Source organism: Psammomys obesus, unplaced genomic scaffold (genome assembly GCF_907164565.1).
Source record: "Psammomys obesus unplaced genomic scaffold, mPsaObe1.curated_primary_1811, whole genome shotgun sequence".
Lineage (NCBI taxonomy): Eukaryota > Metazoa > Chordata > Mammalia > Rodentia > Muridae > Psammomys > Psammomys obesus.
Genome location: NW_026596117.1, coordinates 26,577,259 through 26,595,416, shown reverse-complemented (window position 1 = coordinate 26,595,416; position 18,158 = coordinate 26,577,259). Strand labels below are relative to the sequence as shown.

Here is an 18,158-nt window from a genome sequence, read left to right as displayed (position 1 = left end):
CCGTTACATGAGCCATCGCATAGCCGTGCATTCACATCTGCCGGGTTTATAAACCACGCGCTTCATATCCTAGCCGAGACCGGGAGGTCGGTATTTGATAACACGTTCAGTGTGGCTATGTGGTCATAACCACAAACCACGTGGTAATGCACTGGCAAATGCTATCTTCTATTTTACAAGCACACGCTGTTCTCTGTGTCCTGAACGGGGAAATAACTGGCAAGTGTAACAGTGAGGGAGCAAATTGCTCTGTCGCCTGTAACAGGTGGGTCCCAGCTCTGGACAGTGACAGCCTGTTGAAGTGGCGGACTCTATGGTGCTTGACATTTGCTGTCAACTCGACTGGACCTGGAGTCTCTACGAGGCACGCCTCTGGGTGTGTCTATGAGGGGATTTCCAGAAAGGTTAACTGAGGAGTGAAGGCCCAACCTGAACATGGGCTGCACTGGGAGCTCTGAGGACAAGCAGGAAGTGAGCTGGATGCCACCATTCCTGTCTCTCTGCTTCCTGACTGCAGATATGCTGTGGCTGCTCGCTTCACACACCAACCCCCAGGTCTCCCCACCATCCATCCTAGCCTCCAATGGCTGCCTCCTGGATGGTTTAAAAGGCTGTGGGCTCCAGATTCCTGGGTCAGGAAAGTTGCTCACAAAACCTCCCGTTTTCCCCATACCCATCAAGGAAGGCGTGGGCTGGAGAGCTGGCTCAGCAGTTAAGAGCTGCTCTTCCCAAGGACCCAGCTTCAGTTCCAAGCACAGTTCACAACTGTCTGCAGCTTCAAGTGTGTTGCTGACCTAAGTCTAGAAGCAGCACCATCTTCTAATGTTCTAGATGTCTCTGGAACACCATGAACATCGCTAGAAGGAGCCCAGGCACCTAGAATATTTGCCACAGGTGCGGTCCGTGCTTCTTTCTGCCCATTCCCCAGAAGGTGGTACCAAGACTCCACAGGTCAGCATGGAGACAGGGTCCCTCTTGCCTTTCTCGGTGAGGAGAGCAGGAAAGAGCCATACAGAAGGGGAGGAAATGAAAGGAGGAGGGGAATAGAGTGTGCAAGACAGGCGATGGAAGAAAAAGTGCAAGCTGCCCGCTCCTCCCTGTCGCCCTGTCATTAAAGGTGCTCGGAGCCCACTGCACATGAGGCCATGCAGCTAGCTGCAGGACTCTCGGTGCTGCCAGATCTTGTTCGATGCAGCCGCTTGGAGCCACAACTCAGCCCACAAGAAGATTCATCGTCAATTAAACGCCAACCTGACCTTTGAAAATCCTTATTTCTGAAAGAGTGAACTGGCTTGCTGTGACTAATGACTTCCAATAAGCTTCAAAGCCTCGGGACCTGCGGCCACACGTGCGAGAACGTCCAGCAAGGTCTGTGATGAAGATGTCATACAGACGGCGTCACGTCCTCCTGAGCCACAGACTCGAGATGAACAAGCGCCAGCCTACACCACAACGGTTTTTGTCCAGAATGTCCATGGGGAACCTTGCACAAGGCAGGGTGTGGAGTGAGGCAGGGTCGAGGGGGTGGGGTGGGGGGCGGCTGCGGATGGCTGACAGCAAGCCCGGGGAGGCAGCTTCCAACAGTTCCTAGACCCTGTTCCCACTTCAACATGTCTCCAGGTGAGTCCCAGCTTCGCCCGAGAAAAGCCAGAGTTGGGCAAAAGAGACAGCAAGGCTTGAAAGTGCGGCTTGCTTGCTTGCTTGCTTTGCTTCTTTTTAATTATTTTTTAAGTGTGTGTGTATGAGAAAGAACGTGTGAGTGTATGGATGAGTCTGTGAATGTGTGACAGAGAGAGTGTGTGAGCGTACGTGAGTGTGTGAGGGTGTGTGTGAGAGTATGTGTGACTGTATGTGAGTGTGAGTGTATGTGTGTATCTGTGTGTGTGTGTGTAGTGGGGGTGGATACTAAACTCAGGTCCTCTACAAGAGCAGCGCAGGCTCATGAGATTACACACTGAAACAAAGAAAAAATAAAAGTGATACCTGGGTGACTCCCACCCCTCCCCCTAAATCCACCCCCCCACCCCCCCACCCCCTCACCCCTCCACCCCACCCTACCCCCGCTTAACCCAAGTCTGCCGATAGCTGAAAAGCAGGACAGTGGCACCTCCTTCCCAATGGCTAGATCCTGGTTGTGAGTAGCTATGGCTCCTCTAACCACTGTCACTTGGACCTCCTTCCCCTTCTAGACAACGGTGAAACAGTACAGCAGAAGAAACAAACAAAACAAAAACAAACAAACAAACCCCATCCAACTGCTCACCGTTGGTAGGGCAGCCCCGGGAGTTCCGCCCCCCTTGGCCAGCTGGCTGGGGTACCACCTCCTCCCCACCAAAGGTTTTGAGACTCCCAAGGGATGAGCAGACTAAGAAAGCCTTAAAAGACAAACCTTAGTCCCTGGGTCTCCTCACCTAGCCAGAATGTTGGCAGTTCCATTTACCTTCATAGTAAACAAACCACCCAATGAAACACACAACCCCCACCCCCGTAAAACCCCTAACCCTGTAAGGTTAATACCAAATCAAGAAAAAAGTACATCCTCATCACCACAAAGATGGAGTCCATTCGCTGTCTTTGCACAATGGGTTAAGGAAAAGGGAATCATTCCACAATGTCTGTCTGAGGAATCTGAGCTCTGTCCTTTGTGCATAACGTCAGAATAGAATGGGCAAAGGGTTACAATGAGCTCAGGAGAGAGATGTGTTTACAGAAAACAGGAGGGAGGGAGGAGTGTCCATAGCAAAACCTTCATGGTCACTTCTCCTTGCTGGCTCTCTTGGCACTGGACTGGGCTTTGGGCTTCACGGGTTTGGCCTTCTTGGGTTTGGATGCCTTGACTGGTTTGGCTTTGACAATCCTGGGCTTTGGGGCATGGCAGCCGGCTTCTTCTTGGCCTTCTTGATGGTGTGGCTTTGGGTTTCTTGCTTGGGCTTTGGAGGAAAGCCTTCTTGGCCCTTGGCTGCCTTCCTTGGAGTGGCGCCTTCTTGACTTCCTTCTTGGTCTTCTTGAAAGCCACCAACCTCTTGGACTCATCACCCTTGGCCAGCCTGCAGGAGCCTGAGGCACCCCTTCCTTTGGTTTGCTTGTGAACAGCAGTGGTCACCAGGTGCTTGACAGGCAACTTGATCCGGGAGTCGGTGTTCTCACCCACCTTGTGGTAGCTCTTGATGTACTTTTGGATGGACTGGAGCAAGGAGCCGGTGTGGTTTTCTCTGCCTGGATGGCAGCCACGAGCATGTCTGAACACTTGGGGTAGTCCGTGGACTTCTTGGCGGCCTTGGCCTGCTTGGGCTTCGATACAGGAGTGGACATGGAGTTCTTAGTCATGGTGGCCAGCCTGCCCCAGCTGTTCAAGGAGACTTCCGAAGGGCCAGACCCCAGGGGAGGCTGGACAGAGCCTGCCTTGGGATGGGCTCTCCCACTGGACTAGCAAGCCGGACCAAAGTACAGATGCTGGTGACAGGAGCATCATGTGGTTCCTGTCCTCCCTGGCCTGGGTGCAGGCTGCTCTGCTGGGCCCAGCCCCCACAATCCTGTCACCTCTGTCTCTGCCCTTTTCCCAGCTCTGTGTCTCAAAAACATTATTCTTAATTTTTAAAGCCAGTCACAAATTATGCTGTACTATTGTAACTTTATAAAAATGTCTCGAACGGAATTGTTTGAAGAGACAGAGAACAGTTTAGTGCTCTAGGGCCAGCGAGACACAAGCTGCTTGGAAGTAGCACCAAGCCTTGTTCTGGATTGGGAAAAAAATGTGCTGTAGTAGCTGCTGGTGGTCGCATGTCTGTGAGTTCACCAAAAACGTGGGGTTTCATAATACAAGTGGGGCCATCTTCCAGAATGTATCTCAACGAAACGCTCAGCCTTGGGGAGAAAAGGAAAGAAAAAGAACCCGCATGGGAGGTCTGTCCCACATCTATTCCTGTGTGCGCGCTCGCGCACACACACACATACACACACACCAGCTCAGGAGTCTGAAAGTCATCTCTCTAACTCAGGGGACCTCCAGCCGCGCTCTCGAACACACACACCTCCACATCTGAACACACACCCCTTCCTAACTGCTTCCCAACCAGAGTGTCTGAGAAGCACTTTCCCCGCACACACCCTCCTTCCCCCACCGTAACCGATGTGGTGGACACAGCCTGAGCCCACAGCAACATTTGGAGCCCTCACCGGCTCTTGCTGAAAAGCCACTCACTTTACTCCTCTAGTCATAAACTATATTTGCAGAAAATGCTGGTCAGTGTGAATTTTTAATTTTCCTCTCTTTCATACACACCCACAATTCAATGATCAAATTATTAAGCTGCCTGTAATCAAAGAGAAAGAGTGTGTGTGTGTGTGTGTGTGTGTGTGTGTGTGTGTGTGCTCGTGTGCGTGCTCGGCCAGAGATCAGCCTCAGTGTCATTGTTCAAACACCATCAATCTTGGTTGTTTGAGACAGTCTCTCACTGGCCTGGAATTGCCAAGCAGGCTAGGCTAGATAGCCAACAGGCCCCAGGGGTCCAGCTGTTCCTGCCTCCGCAGTGTGTGGATTACCAGTGCAGGCCAGCCTTGTGTACACACCTGGGGATTAGACTCAGGCGCTGCTGACACAACAAGCGCTGAGCTCTCTCCACAGCCCCCAGATGGCAAGTTCTAAAGCCCTTTAACAGCTCCTGGTGAAAGTGTGTTCTTATGGCCTGCAGATGGACCTCAAGAAGGCTAATCACTAAGAGACCTTCACTGGAGAAAGGGAAGGAGGGAGGGCTCTGAGTGTTGAGGTGAGACAGGGGTTGGGGGTAGGCTCTGAGTGTCGAAGGGGAGGGAGGGCTCTGAGTGTGGAGGGTGTGAAGGGGAGGAAGGGCTCTGAGTGTGGAGGGTGTGAAGGGGAGGGAGGGCTCTGAGTGTGGAGGTGAGAAGGGGAGGGAGGGCTCTGAGTGTGGAGGTGAGAAGGGGAGGGAGGGCTCTGAGTGTGGAGGTGAGAAGGGGAGGGAGGGCTCTGAGTGTGGAGGGTGTGAAGGGGAGGGAGGGCTCTGAGTGTGGAGGTGAGAAGGGGGAGAGAGGGAGGGCTCTGAGTGTGGAGGTGAGAAGGGGGAGGGAGGGCTCTGAGTGTGGGGGGGAGGGGGGGGGGGGAGGGAGGGCTCTGAGTGAGGAGGGTGAGAATGGGGAGGACTGTAAGTGTGGAGGGGGAGCAGTGTCCACATTCTACAGTGCTGGGAGCTTGAGCACAGCGCCCAGGGACTCCTCTCAAGCACGGCACTGTCTCCACTGAAACAGAAATGGAAGTGTGGGTGAGTAGAGGTGGGGAAGGGGAACGGGCTACAGAAGAGTGTGGGTGAGTAGAGGTGGGGAAGGGGAACAGAAGAGAGATTCTCTCTCTACAGAAGAGAGATTCAGCAAGGAAAGGGAAGAGAGAACAAGAGCCCTTGGCCATACAATGCCAGTCATGGCAGGGGTGTCAGTCAAAGCCTGCTCCCACGCTCACTGGCTTCACTAGCTGCATGACTGTCACTGTGAAGGCCCAGACTCCAGGGCAGGGATGCTACTTGCTACTCGAGGTGATGGGGCGTCCAGCTTCTAGGATGATCAAAAAGCACAGGCCACTTGTGCGTGCTAGGCTAGTGTACTGCCAGTGAGCTATCTGCCAGGACATGTATATACACAGAGATAAAATATGTACACATATCTCAAATACGAATCCATCCCAAGGATAAAATCAGTGAGTTCAATGTCCTCTGGCCAACACTCTCCTAAACCACAAACCGTGGCTTTCTCTCAAGCTAGTCTCCTCTATCATGAAACTTCTCGCTTGGGGTGCCTCATTTGATTCCAGATGGACCATGGACTGCATCTGGACCCAAGAGTCATCTGCAGGATTAACTCACATGTCTAGTGGCTGCACCAGCATCCTGCACATCTGTCTTCAAGCAGCTTCTCCTTATGACTAGGCTGGGACAGAATGAGGCAGCTGAACAGCAGGTGAGGTACAGCATGCTGTTCCCAAGGTGGCCTAGCTGTTGTGTCCTCTCTGGGTTCCCTGAAGAAAGCATAAGCACAGGGCCAGCAGAGGCTTCAAGGCTGCCTCTTGGAAGCAGGATGGTGTCATTTCTGTCCTATTCTGTTGGTCCCAGGCCAGCCTAGCTCAGATACGGCCGTGAAAAGTTTTCTATCTGCAGTCGGGAATGGTCTGTATATGTAGGGAAAGGAACAGCTTACAAATAAACTGCCATTCCTTCCTCTCATTTCTTTCTAGAACATTAAGTACAGCACAGAGGATGAAGGTAGTAAGTCCCGAGTGGACTTTCCTAGCTGATTGTCTTAAATGTCTTATTGATTCATTTATTTTGTATTTTATGTGCATCTTTTGCCTGCTGCTTATGTCTGTGCACCCTGTCCATGAAGTGCCCAAGGTGGCCAGAAGAGGGCGTCAGATTCCCAAAAACTGGAGTGACAGGTGATTGTGAGCCACACCACGTGTGTCCTAGGAATGGAACCCAGGTCCTCTGCAAGAGCATCAGGGCTCTTGGCCACCGAGCAGTCTCTCCAGCCCCTGTTTGTATTCAAATTTTAAACTTCATTATTCTACAAATAACATTCATTCATTTCTTCAAATTAGCATATAAACTTAAGTAAATAAAAAAATATAATAAGTGAATCATCATCATGCTGGACTGGGTACCCGTGGGGTTCACATTTACCTGGTAGGGAGCATGCAGACACAGCTGTTGAGCTGTCTCTCCTTTGGCTAGCAGCTCCACCCAGGGTCGCTGTCAGCATTGCTCACGTGAGCTGCAGCACCCGCTCCCAGCTGTCACTCGGACACGAGTCTTAGGCATTGAGTGGGTTGGAGGAGGCGAACAATTTGAGCAGATGGAGGCTGTGGAGGGAACAACGGCCACCCTGTTTGCTAAGGTGACTGAAGGCACAAACGGGGTGGCCTGTGTGGGTTCAGCCCCCACACACTGACGTCAACGATGATAGCTAACCAGATACAGAACGTTACACCGTGTCTCCAGTCTTACAGGATGAATGCTGAATGCTCCTCTCCTCCACAGCTTACTCCTGACCGTCAGGGGCCGGTGGCCTCCTTCCCATTCCCCTGATACCAAAATAAGCAAGAATGGACAGCAGGGAGCCCTCCCTCAGCTCCATGTGTCAAACAGCCCCAGCTTCACTGCCTGTAATAACAAATGAAAGCTACAATCCTTTTTAGTGATTAGTTTTTGAAGATTTATTTACCTTCATTTCGTGCTCGTGAGCGGTTTTCTGCAGAGATATATGTGTACCAAATCCTTTCTGATGCCCATAGAAGTTAGAACAAACAAGGTTTGTCGGATCACCTGGAACTGGACATACAGATTGTTGTGAGCCACCAGGTGGGTGCTAGGAACCAATTCTAGGTCCTCTGGAAGAGCAACCAGTGCTCTTGAACTCCGAGCCGTCTCTCCAGGCCCAAAGTTAGAATTCTTTATGATATAAAAGCTATGGCAGCCCCAGCTCCTACCTACTTTGGCCTGCAAGGTCAGGGTGTCGGAGGGAGTTCTCCTGCCACTCTTTCCATGCCCCATGGAACTGTTTCTCACTCTTCGGGGCTGACTTGCTGGCTGGCAGCGTCCTGGGCAAGGGGAAGGCTTCTGCTGCAGCTGCTTCTGCTCCTGCTGCAGCTCCCGAACACTTTAAGGTCCCTGGACCTGCTTTGCATCTGTTCTTTTTTACTGTCTCATTATAGCACCCTCAGGATGGATCCTTCGAACTTTTGACAATGAATGAAAAAGAGCTGGGCAGGAGACACATTCCTCCATGGTGCAAGCTGAATTCCCACCCCAATAGGGGTAGCCTCAAAGAGCGTTCTGTTAGGAGCTGAAGGATTGAACAGAAGTTAGATTTTCCCTGCTCTTGGTTTGGCTTCTAAACAGTTATCTGGGCCTAGATCCTGACTCCTTTTGAGACCGATTGACAGTGGCAATGTCCCAAACAACACGGTAAGAAGCCCACAGATGCTGGATTCTTTAATTTTTAAAAATGTATTTCTTTGCATGAGTTTTTGTTCTCATGCTTATCTATGGGTCATGTGCATGCAGTGCTCACAACTACCAGAAGAGGGCGATGGATCCCAGGGGCCTGGAGCTTCAGACAGTTCTGAGCCACCAGGTAGGTGCCAGGAAGTTCAGAACCCAGGTCCCATGGAAAAGCTCCAAGTGCTCTTAACCACCTCTCCAGCCCAAAGATACTGGAGTTCTTACAAGAAAGGTAACAATTCCTGTGGCTGCTGCTGCTGCTGCTGCTGCTGATGATGATGATGATGATGACACCCAGGAAGTGTGTGCTCATCACGCCTCTCACCCTCGGGGATCCAGGCCCTCAGGTAAGCCCTCAGCACTCACGCTTTCCACAAGGACAAAGACCTCGCTGTTGCTTTCTTACTACAGACTCCTAGTGCTGGTCTGCCCATGGCAGATGGCATTTCTCATTATAAGCTTAAAATGCAAACAAATATATTCTAACCTGGTAGCATGCCGATTCTCAGGAGCTGGTGTCAGAGAAGAGGCAAACTCCCCAGCTGATGGCAAACCCTGCTACAGTAAGATGATGCCGCACACGAGGGAGCTTACGGATCCGGTCTTCTTGTGTCTGACAGAGCATACAGCCCGGGCACACAGGCATGCTTCCTAGGAACACTTGCCTCAGGCTTCCCCAGGTCTTTCTGTCTTGTTTGTTTAACAGTGTGGCTCAAGTTTATCTCTAGCTCCTGCAAGCCTGGGTCCTGGATCCAGGTCCTTCTGAAAGCAGAAGAAAAGCCATACTCAAAAAAAAAAAAGTCACGCCCTCTGTGTATTTGGGGGAGGTGGGGGACACAGTAAGGAAACGGCCGACAGGATTGCTCCATTGTTTGGGAAGATTTTCATTGAGAGAGAGAAAGAACAGCCAAAGGCATCTGGAAGAGTCCAGAGCAAAGAGAGAAATTATCTGCAAGAGAAGAGAGAATAAGCAGAAACAGAGAACTGAGAAAACAGAAAAATGAGACCAGCAGAAGCAGAGGGGAAAACCATGCATGCCATGAATCTTACCACTTGGGAGGCAGAAGCAGGCAGATCTCTGCGTTCAAGGCCAGCCTGGTCTATGAGTGAAAAAAAAAGAGAAGTAAAAAGGATGACATCACTGCTCCTAGGTATGGTGGAGGATACGGTTTATTGTAGATATGAGGGAGAACAGAGAAAGGGGCAGAGACAGAGACATCTGGGTGAGTCTAGAGTGGACATGCTCAGCGAACTGAACCAGGCCATGTGAGGAGAGGGAGGAGGGCAGAGGGAAACCGAGAGGTCAGGAGGCCAAAGGGCAAAAAGAGGCAAAAAGGGCTGGCATAGCTAAAATGGCTGGATTATACAGCTGGAGGAAGGGCAGCCCAGCCTCTGGGCTGGAGGGGGGCGAGCAGTTTGGGCAAACCAGGAGGACCCTGTAACAAGTAGGAACTGAGCCATGCTGGGAGAACTCAGCAGCCAGAGTCTGCTTTGATATGTGAGTTGGCATCTCAGCCAGTTGTCCTGAATTTGAGGCCTAACAGTTCACAGAGAGAGTTCTAAGACAGCCAGTGCTACACAGAGAAACCCTGCGTAGAAAAAAACAAAACCAGGGACATAGAGGGGGAGGGAGAGCGAGAGTATAGTGGTACTTTCTTGATCTGCCAGCGTTGGAAACCCCCGATGCTAAGGTTGTAGTCCTCTATACCTGGAAAGCCCTAAACTTCAGGTAAAATAGGTTTACTCCTTTTGTTGGCTAGACTTCCTCTTCTCTGCAAAGGGAGCCCAGATCCCCACACTCTCTACCTGGGGAATGTCAAGTGGTCCTTAGGGAATTTATGGGTTCAACTCCTTTTCTCCTGATAAGAACCTGTTCAGCCAGGAGGCAAAAACGAAAGAAAGAAAGAAAAAAAAGAAAAAAAAATAGACTTGCGGATTCCTGGAATGCCTCTCCATGTAAATGAGGCATCTCAGAACTTTAGGCTATCAGCCAATGGTCTATACTCACCCTGGAACTCTCTAGCTGGTCCCTAATGCTCTATATAGCCTTCATTCATCCTGAAAAAAATTGATCTGCCTCCCTGAAGCTGGTCCTGAAAGTCCTCATTTTTTTATTCACCAGGCTTCCAAACACCCCTTCAGCTGCCCCTGCTCCCTTTGCCCTCAGGGTCCAAAGATCCCTGACAATCCCTCTCTCAGCCGGGAAGTCCTGCTTTTCCTTTCCTGCCTAGCTATTGGCCATCAGATCTTGAGCAAGCCAATCAAAAGGAAGTGAGAAAGAGTGTTTACAAAATATAAGACAAGAGATGAACCGTAAGAACAACAATATCCAAGTCCAGACAGTACTCAGTTCTCTGCTGGCTTAGCAAGCAACCACTGAATATACAAAGACAATCTTCACAGGGTGCACAAAAGATTGTCCAACAAGAGAGAAAAGAGAGGGAGGAGAGGAGAGGAGAGGAGAGGAAAGAGGAGAAGAGGAGGAAGAGAACTGGGAGGAGGAAGGCCTAGGAAGGTGAGAAGACTAGAATGGACTTTGAAATGTTCAACAGACGCTTGTGGTCCCAAGGTTGCCTGGAGGATGGCGCATGCTTAATATGCAACCACCTGTAGTCATTTGTCCCATCTTCCAGAGGTAGGGAAATGACTTCTTTTGCAGATAGGAACCACTTTCACAGTTTCCTGTGGAATGCTGGCTTTTGTCTAATGAGCAGAAATCCCTTTATCATCCAGCTTGAGCTCATTTCTGGATGCATGGACTCTTTTATGGAGTTTGGGTGAATTGGAGTTTCCTTTGGATCTGACAGTGACTGTAAGTAAAAGTGTGTCAGAAACAAAGGCAAATCTAAGCACTGTGGAGCATGCTCATGGTCACGTGGTCATTGGAAAGCCGAGGCTCTGGGGGTGGCTCAGCAGTTGAAAACACTCACTGCTCTTCCAGAGGACTGAAGGTCAATTCCCAGCACCCACATGGCAGCTCACACTGTCTGAAACTCCAGTTCTAGGGGATCTGATGCCCTCTTTTGGTCTCCATGGGCACCAGGCACACGTGTGGGAAACATCCATACACATAAAATAAAAGATTAAAAGCAAAACAAAAACCACAGTAATAAAACACCTTGCCTGGGCTCCCATGTAAATTTCATAGTCTCTTAGTTTAACTCACCAGAGACAGAGGTTAGTCTTTCTTCACTATCCATGTTTTTCCATAAAAGAGAAAAGGATTCAGGCTCCGCTTTGGACTACTTCAGCAAGTTTGTGACAGGGAGTCCACCAGAGAGCACTCAGACACATTTTATAGCCGGCTTGGACTACACACAGGTATTTGGGAACCCACGTATACCCCTGAGCATTTAGACCATGGGGTTTTTAAAGGCAAAAGCCCAGGTATCTTGCTCTGAAGTGGGGGGGGGGGGTTCGCACAAGCAGGCGGTTGAACAAAAGCTAAGATAAGTTAGCTGGAGCACTTGACCTCCAGCTCCTAGAATAGAGCTGGGTAATTTTCGACAGGGCTGCCCATCAAGGAGGTCAGATTCCAGTTAAACCTAAAATGGCCTCAGCAGGAACCCCTGCACTGTCTTGCCCTGTCAGTTTCTTATCGAGTAAAATACATACTTCCCGTACAGACTAGTAATTGTACACGTTAACATTTATCCAAGAGAAATGAAAGCAAATGTCCACACAAAATCACACACACATACATACACACACTCATGCACACACACTCACACACACACACACATACACACTTTCACACACATACATACATACGCACTGACATAGGCACACACAAACATCCACACACACACACGTATATACATATACATACACACTCTCACACACATATACATACACACACGTGCATGCACACACAGAACAATTATACTTAGAATAACCAAAATGGAAATAAAAGAACTAACAGCCCCAGGACATTGGGGCCACAGGACAGGGCAGCAGTGAAAGGAGCCAGCCGCTGGTGCTAAGGGAAGAGGCCAGCCCTAAGAGGATACACCCTGGAGGAATCGCCTGTGTACAGTACAAAAACCAAAGCCACTGACAGTGACCACAATCCAAACCACGGCTGTTTTTCTGGACACCGGGGGTGGGAGGTTGAGGGGACAGGACACTCTCTGGGGTAATGGAAATGTCTCTTGTCTCAATGGAGGTGGAGGCAGTGTGGGAGAACACACTGGTCAAAACTCAGCCAATTATGTTCCTAAAATCTGGACATCCCACTGTGCATAGAAATTATGCCTAGGTTGGAGAGACGGACAAAGAAGCAGCCCCGTGAAGGAGAGCAAGAAGCGGTCCATGGTGTCCATTACAATTAGAGCTCCAGGTTAGGTCCTTGTGTTTCTGTGAGGTTTTATTACCATGACATTAGTGCCACATCTAGACAGGTGATGCCGAACAGAACAGAGGCGGCCCTATAGAAAGAATGCTTCCTGAGGGTGTTTTAAGGCATGATTTTCAGTCTTGAGAGAAACCCAGCAGCTTTCTTCACAAGGAGAGCTAGGAGAATACACAGGGGAGTGGGAGTCACGAGGCAGTGCGTGTCCCAGCCAGCGCCAGGTGCACAGAGCCCAACCTCACCAGATGAAGCCATGTCCCCTCTGCTGGCAACAGCGTGAGACACGCAACGCTGGATGAAGAGTCCCTTGGTAATTGATGTGGTTGGAAATATAGTGTTTCAAACACCCTGAAGCCGAAAGCTGTGCCAACAAAAGCAAAGGTGCCTGTCCCCCTACTCTGTGCAAACGACACAACTGTTAAAGGACAGGCGGCAGCCTTTCGGGCCCTCCTGGGTGCTGTTAGTGCTCTGGCTTGCTTCCATCTACCTGCTTTTCCATTTCAAATTCAACCTCAATCAAACTGACAGTTTCAAGGTTTCCACGTGACCTCCAGCCTATTTCATCTCTTACTGGTTTTGCCATTTTCACACAAAATTAGCAAAGCATTTTCACACAAAATTAGTAATAGATGATTTGTAAAGACATCACGGAACGTTCTGGAAAGCCAAAATAAGGCATGCTCTGGCTTGTTTAGCAGATTTGTCTCCTTGAATGAGAACATGCGCACGTGTGCTGTTTAATTGTCACATTTAGATGGTGTCTGGAGGGGAGGGGACACCTAGTAAGGAAACACAAAGATGCCTTCTAAGTTCTACTTAGGCTAAATTAACCACATGGCCAACAGAAAGGGTGCTGCCTTTTCCTTAAATACATATATATATATTAGCAGAGATGCCAGCTAAATAAATTCTGTTTAGCGGGAAATGAATTATGTAAATGCAATTTATACCATTAATTCAGCTTGTAAATTTAATCCACTCAGACAGAGGAAGGTCTTCGTGCAATGAATATTTCTGAGGCTGTTTAATATGTTAAAATAAATATTGAACAGCTGACAGAAAAACATGTTCCCCACATCACAAAAGCTGTTTTGAAACAATAATTTAAATGCCTGCTGACTATTTACAATCGTGAGTTTTTAACTCTTATCTAAATTCTCTCTCTAAGATATACTCAGTGTGCCAGCCGTCCAAGCTGCAGGAAGCAAGAACACCTACGGTTAATAAGGGCCGTGGCGTGCACTGGGCAGAGGGAGCACTGGGTGAAAAATAGGCCTGTTTCATGCCACCCAGAGTCAGAAAGAGGCACATGTATTGAGGGCTTATGTGCTTCCCTAATGCATGTGTCATTCCCCATTGGCCCAGATGAAGGATTTACAATATTAAATATCTAAATATTAATCGGAAGTGGAGTCATGTAGAAGGTCTTTATTTAAATGTAAACAAGACTTAAAATGATTATATTATACACAGATATATATATATATATATAATCATGACCAAAGAATATGAAACAAAAATTGCTTGTTTTGATCTTCGGGGGGGGGGGGGGTGGAGGGAGGGCTTAACAGTTTGGATTTGAAAGCTCCCTAGCTGGGAAACATAGGGGATCCTGGGCTCCAATGAGAAGACCTCAAAGCTCACTCTCTCACTCTGGATCCTTTTCAGTGAGGCCTTTGCTGTGGCGCTCACGGGGTGCTGGGACAGTGAGGCAGAGCCTCTGTGAACAGCTTGGCCGAGAGTCCTCATGGTTCCCAAGTTTCTGTCACTGTGCAGCCTTAGCACAGAGACACCCAGAAAAGGTAGGACCTGATTTTCTCATCTATGACTTAGAGTGTCTGCAGAGGCCAGGCAGCCTGGTGTCCGGCACTGGTGGGTGAAATCCACCCTCCTTCTCTTCTCCCCCGGAGGAGGATCATTCTCACAACTTTATTCTCCAATGCTTTGACTGCTAAGTTCACAGAGAATGGAAAGAGGGCTCTTGGGGAAGTAGCTGCCATTGAGCCAGCTATCTGCTGGCAGTTCAGCAGTGGCTCTTATCTAGGTTTCCCAAATTCCATTATGCTCCCTCAAGGGCACAGTAGCCTGGTAGGGCTCCTGGCTGCCCTAGTAGCAGAGATGAGGACACCGTGGCACTACCAGTCCTGGCTCAAAAGAACAGCCCTCTCCACCCACGGGACGTTCCCAGCACTCACGGCTCAGAGCTTAGATAAAGAGGTTTAAAAAAAATAACTTCAGTATAAATGACAAAGATTATATTTATCTTGAAATGCTTGGGAGCTTTAAAATGGATCAGACTTAGCGGGGAACCAACGAAAACAGTCAATATGAAAGTAAATTTTAAAAGGATGAGCAGTAGCTAAGATCCTTGGCTGCTTGCCTAGCTCTGGTTTTCAGTTGCTTAACATCTGGCACGTCCAAACACCATACTTTATGCAAGGGTGTCCATTGCTCACTGTGTGTGGCTGTTCAGGGTGTATACTGGACAACTCAGGGACAGTTCACAGATGGCAATGGGAACTCTACAACAGAGAGTGAGGTACAGATGGCAGAGACAGATGTCCCAAATCCTGGGTTCCCAAGGAGCCGTCAGAACCTGGAACACTGTACTTGCTAACACTTACGCTTACTAACACAAGCAACAGTTAGTAAGCTGAGGACTCAAAACCCAAATTTTCCTAAATCCCAAAATTCCTTTAACTGGGAGTTATAGGATTCAGTTTCTAAACAGCAATCAAATGTACAGAGGCCAGCCTCCTGGAGAACCTGGCTGCTCTGCTGGGAGGCAGACTCAACGCTGTGGGCTGTGGAGAGTGCAGCAAAAGCTTACTCCTGACCCACAGACACTCTCCAGGGGGAGAGCAGGCCTCACACTGCCCCTCCCCCAATGCTGAAGCCAGAAATGTGCTTGTTGAGCCTGCCACAGCCCCCTGTGAGACTAGCAGAGTAGTCCTTGGGACCACAGGAAGTATGGAGGAGGGGCTGTCTCATCAGGGCTATGTGGCCCTGAGAGGGAGCAGGGACCAGCTGAACAGGTCACCATGGAGGAACCCTGGTTCTTCCACCAAGGTGGCAGAAAAAACTCAGGCTAACCCAGGGCTGGGCACTGACAAGGCAGGGCCCTTGTCAGGACTCCTGCCCAGCATCAGTGCCAGGCAAGACCAGGGGTTGACTGGAAAGCATGGGGTCTAGGCATGGTGGGCAGGAATGCGAGCCTAGTGCAGGTGGGGATGTTCCAAGCAGGGAATGGATGGATAAGCAAAGACTTCTCAGGGCCCAGAACGGGACTGCAGTATAGGCACTTGGATTCCCGCCTCAATTTCACTGCTTCTGTTGCCTAAATCTTGAGCCCTAAAAAGCACACAAACACTCACACACATATACACACACATACATACATACACACATATGCACATACATACACACACTTGTAGCTCTCTGCCTTGCCCAGTGCTTTGGCAACTAACTGTACCAGCTTCACCTAATGCTCTACCTCAGCCCCTTGTAGACATTCCTGCTGGACACACAGGTTCCAACACCCACACTTGTCCTCACTTATCTGGTCCCCTTCTCTGACTCTTAGAAAGAAGCATTAGACTGCCTAGGAAGAGGCCCAGCAGATATGACACAGCTCCCTGCCAGTCAGAAAAGCCATCTCTTTTGGCACATCCTCGCCTGTGTCCAGCTGCCCACAGGAGGACTAGCTTGAAACTCTGCTCACTGCCTGCCTTCCCGCCCCAGTCACATCCCCAAACCTTGTCTGTATTTATTTTGCCAACTTATAGCGGGATCAGCTTGGAGTGGGGATCTGGAATAACATAATGGCCCAGCAACATGGACCTCTCAGTCCCTGCCTGCCCCCTAATTCCCTCCCACAGAGGCAGGCTGTCCTCTGGGCTGCCTCTGTGCACAGCTTCCCACTGGCTCCTACAAGACAGCTCCCTCCTCCAGAGGGGACCCTCCAGGTTCCTACATGGCAGCATGAACATTTCAAGGGCAGAATGTGAGCCACCCAACTCAGAGGATTCCCCCAGGCCTCCCAACTGTGGCAGCAAAGCCATGGCTCTTCCTGCCTGACGGCAGATGAAGGGTTTAACATAGGGTCAAAGGTGATTCATCAAAATACTCCCTACAAGCTCTGACCAGTCAGGACAGGGGACAACCATGAGCAGCAATGTGGCAGTACCGGTGGGAAGCAGCTGAGCAGGAGGAGTCCAGCAGAGGAAGTCTCCGGCCCAGTGCGGAGGCAGGAGGCCAGAGGCCAGAGGTAGGCTGATGGTCAGGAGGCCCTGTGCTTTCTGATCAGATTGCAGCCAGCCCTCCCACAGAGGGGAGGAGGGGCTTCTCTGTGCCTGCGTTACACAGTCTGTTGGGAACCATTTCACCTTTAAAGTGCCCTCAGATCTCCATCCCACCCATCCTTTCCAGACTGTGCACTGCTTACACTTCAACCTTGGTTGGCGCTTAAAAACAAGGGGTGCTACCTTGTGCTGAGGTACTTGAGATTCTGTATTCAGGTTCTATCCCCCACCCTCTGGAATACTGGGCAGGATAGTCTGAGGGTCAGCAAAGGGGCCAGTCCCAGGCTCTGCCTTAAGTAAGAACCGCTAGCCCAAGCAGTGTGCATGCCTGTGCCAATGTACACAAGTGATGCCTGCTTCCTCTCAACATGAGGTGCCAAGCAAATGCCATACAGCTTCCTCTTTGGTCCTCCAGAGTCCTGCAGCATGAGGTTGCTCTGCCCCATCTCCTACAGATGCCAGGGCTGGGCGCCCTGGGTGCCACTCTTCCAAGTGCTAAGTGCTGCTAATAGCAAAGCTCAAAATGCGGGAGGCAGAGACACCCCAGTGGGCACACAGCAGGCCTACCCACTGTGCTTGCATGCTTTGGGTACACCTATAGTCCAGCCAGCATTCGTGCAGAAAGGGCCCCTCCAGCAGAGACAAGGAAGCCAGCGGGTGGAGCAGTGCGAAGGACGGTAGCTACTGTGTCCTCTGCAGATCTCTTCTCCATCTCCAAAATGGACGTGTCATTACCTTCTCCCCAGGCTATTGCTACAATTACAGACAGCAAAGAGAAGGGCTCCACCCAGCACCTGGCATCAGAGACTGTTTCTAGGACAGATAACCCATGGCTTGGTGATTATTTCAACATCTTCTACCTCAGCCCTCTGCAAATGTTGTGAAGAGAAAAAACACGGAGCCTTTTTTTTTTTTTTTTTTTTTTTGTAATCTTTCCCTGCTTCAGTCTTTGAATAATGAGAAAATAGCCAAATTATGTTGATCGGGAAAGAGAATAAAGAGTCTGGGTGATTGTCACATGGGCTGAGTTTTGCCCAACATCAGACAGAAGAGCAAATGAAAAATGTGCTTTTTCTCTGAGCATCAGCAAAGATTTAATGAGGAGTAATCTTGAGGTTACGCAAGCTCATCAGTACACTAACTGGGACGAACAGGTTAATAGCAGGCCAGGTCTAAGCACTTGGAACCACCTGTGAGTGACACAACTACGTGGCTACGATGCTGGTGTCACCTGTGTCCTGCTCTGTCCCTCTTGCGTTTTACTGAGCATATGACCTCCCAAAATAGAGACTAGTCTCCTTTGCAAAGTTTACTCAAGTTGTAGAGTTCTGGCCAAAGATATAAGAGGGTGTGGCATGTGCAACTTAACACAACTGTCCTTAAGACAGTAGCCGGGGTTTTTGGCTACTCTATTGGGTTCTTTTTCCTACCTCCCTACAGCACCCCAATACTAGGTAGGAGAGAAAGACGGTTATAGTGGAAAGGGGGGAATCGATATTGTTA

The 18,158-nt window shown here is 49.7% G+C and overlaps 1 long non-coding RNA gene and 1 pseudogene across 1 annotated transcript; one reads left to right on the top strand and one right to left on the bottom strand.

Annotated features, from left to right (window-relative positions):
• Positions 1–2,754: 2,754 nt before the first annotated feature.
• Positions 2,755–3,385, bottom strand: LOC129692924 (histone H1.0-like; annotated as a pseudogene).
• Positions 3,386–5,210: 1,825 nt separating this feature from the next.
• Positions 5,211–6,614, top strand: LOC129692660 (uncharacterized). The gene is made up of 3 exons (XR_008722748.1): positions 5,211–5,276; positions 5,819–5,964; positions 6,388–6,614. It is a non-coding gene; the product is annotated as an uncharacterized LOC129692660 (long non-coding RNA).
• The last annotated feature ends 11,544 nt before the right edge of the window (positions 6,615–18,158 follow it).